This window comes from Lycium ferocissimum, chromosome 9 (assembly GCF_029784015.1).
Source record: "Lycium ferocissimum isolate CSIRO_LF1 chromosome 9, AGI_CSIRO_Lferr_CH_V1, whole genome shotgun sequence".
Taxonomy (NCBI): Eukaryota; Viridiplantae; Streptophyta; class Magnoliopsida; order Solanales; family Solanaceae; genus Lycium; species Lycium ferocissimum.
In genome coordinates, this window is record NC_081350.1 from 42,143,567 (window position 1) to 42,148,405 (window position 4,839).

Consider the following 4,839-nt stretch of genomic DNA (forward strand, 5'->3'; position numbering starts at 1 on the left):
TGTGCTTGAGCCTAAAAAATCACTTATTATGGAACGGAGGGAGTAAGTTACAAGGCTACACTTTAAAACAACAATAGCATACTTACTATAATCTCACTAGTAGAGTCTGGAAGGATAGGATGTATGCAGATCTTACCTTCATCTTTTACCGGCTACACTTTATGCTTTTAAAAATGATTTTAAAAAACACATTTCCAAACATTTTCTGAAAAAAAAAAAAAACAGTTATTCTAACACAATTTTTTCCTCCCCAATTTTTCTTTTAATTCCCCCCCCCCAACACAACCCCCCCCCCCCCCCCCCCGGGAAATATCTTTTCAAAAGAGTTATATCCAAGAAAATTCTGGACCGCATCTTTGTTTTCTTCTTAAACAAAACCCTTGACCAAACCAAACAGTATTTTCCCCCATTTATAAAGTTCACTGCTTCTCTCCTGCTTTTGTCTTCTTACAAAAAACAAAAAAATTGGAGGTATTTCATTCTGCTTCAACTTGAAGATCAAAAGGTAAAATACTGAATTTTTTTCAGCCTTAAGTATACCTTGTTCTTCCTTTTTATTGTATTTGATAACAAACTGACTGAAAAGTTTTTCCTTCCTTATTTACAATGTTTCTTTCAACTTGAAACAAACAGACTCAAAAGTTGTAAAATACTGAATTTTTAACTTTATTTGTAGAAAGGTTTTTTTTTCAAGTCCTTCAGACATAAATTTCAATGCTTCTAATTCAGTCTATTAATTTTTCTTCTTTTTCATTGTATTTGAAATCACTAATCAGATCTAATTACCGAACAGCTGAAAAGGTAAATCTCTCTCTCTCTCTCTCTCTCTCTCTCTCTCTATATATATATATATATATATATATATATATATATAAGTTAGACATGGTGGTGACATTTCCTTGGCCAAAAACATCATTTATCTATTTTCTCCTTTTTTGATACCCTCATATTAAAATTAATAACATATGTAAAAAACCCCCCAAAAAAATCACTTTAGTTCTCTTATTTACACCTCTTAGTTATCTTAAATACTCCTCCCTTTTTATCCCTTAATTTTACAAATTAAGAATAATAAATAAAGTATATATTTTATCATAATATACATATTAGTTAATAAGTCACTTTTAACTTTGGAAATGAGCTCTGTTAAATATAAGAAATAAAAATTTATCTTTTTTTTGATATAAAATGGACAAATAAAAGTTAAAATGAACAGTAAAAGTGAATCACCTTTTCCTATTGTTTCAGATGTAGAGAACTATATTAAATGCTGTAATTTTTTCCTGTTCCGCATAAATACCATTACCGGTATAAGAAAAGAAAATCAAGCAGTTAGTAAATTCAATGTTATGTCTGATTGAAGTTATATTTCAAAGTTCTTAGGCAATATTTGCAAACAAAAATGGATCTTTCTTCCTAAGTCATATCTATTTGAATCTCTAAATTTTGAAGTTATTCACTGTCATTTTTGTATCACAACAGAAGGATTACTCAAAGTCTCGCAAGTCTATAAAAAAACAAAACCAACAGGATTTGGAAGCTTATGGGAGATCTGTACATCATGTCTTCTTTGGTCTGTGCACTTCATGTTTTGGGCAGGTTTGTTGTACAATCACATACCTACTTCTGTAGATGGTTAGATTTTTTTGGCAGGTTCGTTTTGCATTGTTATTTTTTTTTTTATAAAGCAGACACCATGTTAGAAAAATAGGAAAACATAATTGAAGAAGCTAATGGCTTTGAGGCGGGAATAAATTGACTTTCCTTAACAAGATATTTCTCGTATACATATTGGAAAAAATACAAGTAATTTTTAAGATAATACAAAGTCAAATACCTGATTTTTCTTAGCCACTTCATGAAGGAAGACTTTATTTTTAGAGTTAGAAAAGTGACTATTCTAAATAGTCATCTTATTTCATGAACATACATGTCCATGAAGTTCAAATTTTAAATAAAATCTGAAAATACAAAAGCTATTAATATTTAAAGCCTTCAAACTCATTTCGCCTTCAGTTGTGGGTCAATCCCACTTCATATATGTTACAAACTTCTAACACACCATGATACATGATATATTACTTTAATTTATCAATCCAAAAATTCTTGAACTTATTGAATGATGTGCCGGCCTTTGCTTGATAATCAACCAAATATTAGATAATGTTAAAAAGGAAATCCTCCCCGGCGTAACAATACAAATTTTACATCTTTGATGTAAGAGTTATGTGCAATTTGCATAGATTTTATCGTATCCGAATGGTAAAATTGGCTTAGGATACTTGCTAGATTATATGGTAAAACATGGTAAACTTGGCTTAGGATCTAGGCATTCGTTTAAATTGACCAATTGAGCACTACAAGTATATTATCTTTTCAGTGCTTTTATAATGTTTTAAAAGTTAATTCTATTTTACATGAGCAGTGAAATACTTTCCTTTATTAAAGCTCTTGCTTTAGATTCTATCAATTCTTAGTAATGGCTAGCTAGTCTGATATTACTTTCCTTTGTTCCATATTATGTGAAGGTATTTTACTAGACATGATGTTTAAGGTGTTGAATTTGATATATATATATTATAGTAGCAACAATTAAAAAAAGAGTAATATGATTGAAAAGTTAGTTTTATTGAGAAAATATCACATGAAGATTTGAATTTGAATTGCACGCAAAATACGTGATGTCTTGGGCTCCTTGATGCCATTCATTTGATGTTTTTTTTTAATTATAAAAGTATCTCTTTAAAATGATTACGTTCATTGATCAGATGTCCAAGAAATTGAAATGTTAAACCAAAAAAAAAAAAAAAAAACTGAACTAAATTCGTAAACTACATGTTGATTATAATTTTATCATGCAACTGAACTACATTATTTTTTTTGCAGTGCTTTTTGTAATATCTTGGAGAATTATACTGGGAAGATAATTGATTCTTGCGTAAACGATGTCGGAAGTGTTATTCACTTCGATGAGAATTTGGAAACTCTGGAAAGAAATATAAAGCAATTATCATCTAAAGCAGTTGATGTGAAGACACTCGTATTCCGAATCAAGCCCCATAAATTGAAACAGCGGGAGTATATAATTGGTAGATGGGAACTAATTTGTAGATTTATCATGGAGGTGTTAGGTTTCAATTTAAATGATGACATGTCTAACCACGTATCCTTTGCAGGAAATCGGCGATACAAAGACAGAAAACAAAAAGAAAGGATTCTTTACAGCAAATTCAGAACTAGTGGACTATAGAGTCACGAAAGAAAAGCAAAACTTACCGTCTAGCCAATCTCTATCCAATCTCAAGTTCTCTGTTCTACTCTTAACAAGCATTGTAATTCACACAAAACAAAGAAGAGAGAAAGAAATCGGCAGGCATTATATCGTATCAAACATTACAAGGAAAATAAGCTGGAGAAGATAGTTGGTGTGTGCATATTATATTGTATCAAACATTACAATGAAAATAAGTTGGAGAAGATAGCTGGTGTGTGCATATGAAACTCACTATCGAAGTTGTAATCAAGACTGTCACAAGGAGCTTACAGAAACTCTCTTGCAACCCAAAGGAACTGGATGGAAATTTACATTTGAATCTTTCTTACAACACATGAACAACTTCCAAGTACTCGACTCGAGCTACAACTAAGATCGAGCTTATGGATTTGCCGAGTTGCATATCTAACTTGGGAAGTTTCAGAGCACTCTTGGTTTACTGTTGTGAACAGCTCAAATCATTCCCACCACTGGGAATGCTAAAAAAGCTGAGGGTGTTGGATCAAAAGGGATAAAAATGTAAGTACTAAGTGGGAATCGATCCCTGATTCTTTAGGGAAATAAAGCAACATTCAACCAAGTGCGCCATTGAGCCCTTTGAAGCATGGGTGCTAAGCGATAATATTACATCTATTCTAAAAAATATGTACATAAAATCCTTAATCAGGTGCTCCCTATTTTTTTTTTTTATAACCTAAATTCTTCCTCATGGCACCGAGAGGGTCCCTCAAGGCATGGGAAGCTTAAATTTCTAGATATGGGTTGAATATATCTTAATTAGTCAAGCTTAAACTACTTTCAGATATACTTCTTGCTCCTTATTCCAAATCCGCAAGTCTAAAGTTTAATTAGAATGCGATTAAATCTTGAATATTTTATAAAGCTCCGTTATATTTGGATGAAAAAGGAACTAATTACCATGCTTAAAATTGACAACTCACTTTATTCCACTGTTTAGGTTGAACCATAACACCTCTACCGTAACCTCTAAAATAAATAAAAAATTCTCGGAAAATGTTATATTTTACCTCCATATAACAACTTTTTGCTTATAAGAAAACTATCTTTGTAAACATGTCTTTGTAAAAAAAAATAACTCTATTTTTCTTTTTTTTTTTTTGGTAATATAATTGATTAATCATCTTTAGATTTTCTAAGATTACCAATAATAGATCTAGAGATTTTGATCAAATATTTTGATACTTTAATACACTATTTTTATGTCAAAGAATATTATATGAATATATATATTTTCATCGTTAAGAGATTTTTTTTTTCATTATATAAAGTGTGATTAAATTTAGAATTTGGCAAATAAAATGAAAACTTAGTTTTTATGCATTCTTTTTGCTTATAGCAGCGAAAAAATATTTAAATGTCAATATTCTTATATGTATATAACATAATTTTTTTGACCTAACAATGTTGTGATAGAGAGATTTGACTGTACTTGTATTGCGAAAAAAAGTTAGTTTCAAATAAAAACGTCTTGTTTTTTCTTCTTATTTTTATTTTTATTTTATCTTTCATAATTTATTTGCGTTTTGATTTTCCTATCCTCCTCA

General features: G+C 30.2%; 1 long non-coding RNA gene across 1 annotated transcript; it reads left to right on the forward strand.

Moving 5' to 3' along the window:
- The first annotated feature begins 367 nt into the window (after positions 1-367).
- On the forward strand, positions 368-3,031 carry LOC132069524 (uncharacterized). Its single transcript, XR_009417797.1, has 3 exons — positions 368-505; positions 1,483-1,599; positions 2,887-3,031. It is a non-coding gene; the product is annotated as an uncharacterized LOC132069524 (long non-coding RNA).
- Positions 3,032-4,839: the final 1,808 nt, after the last annotated feature.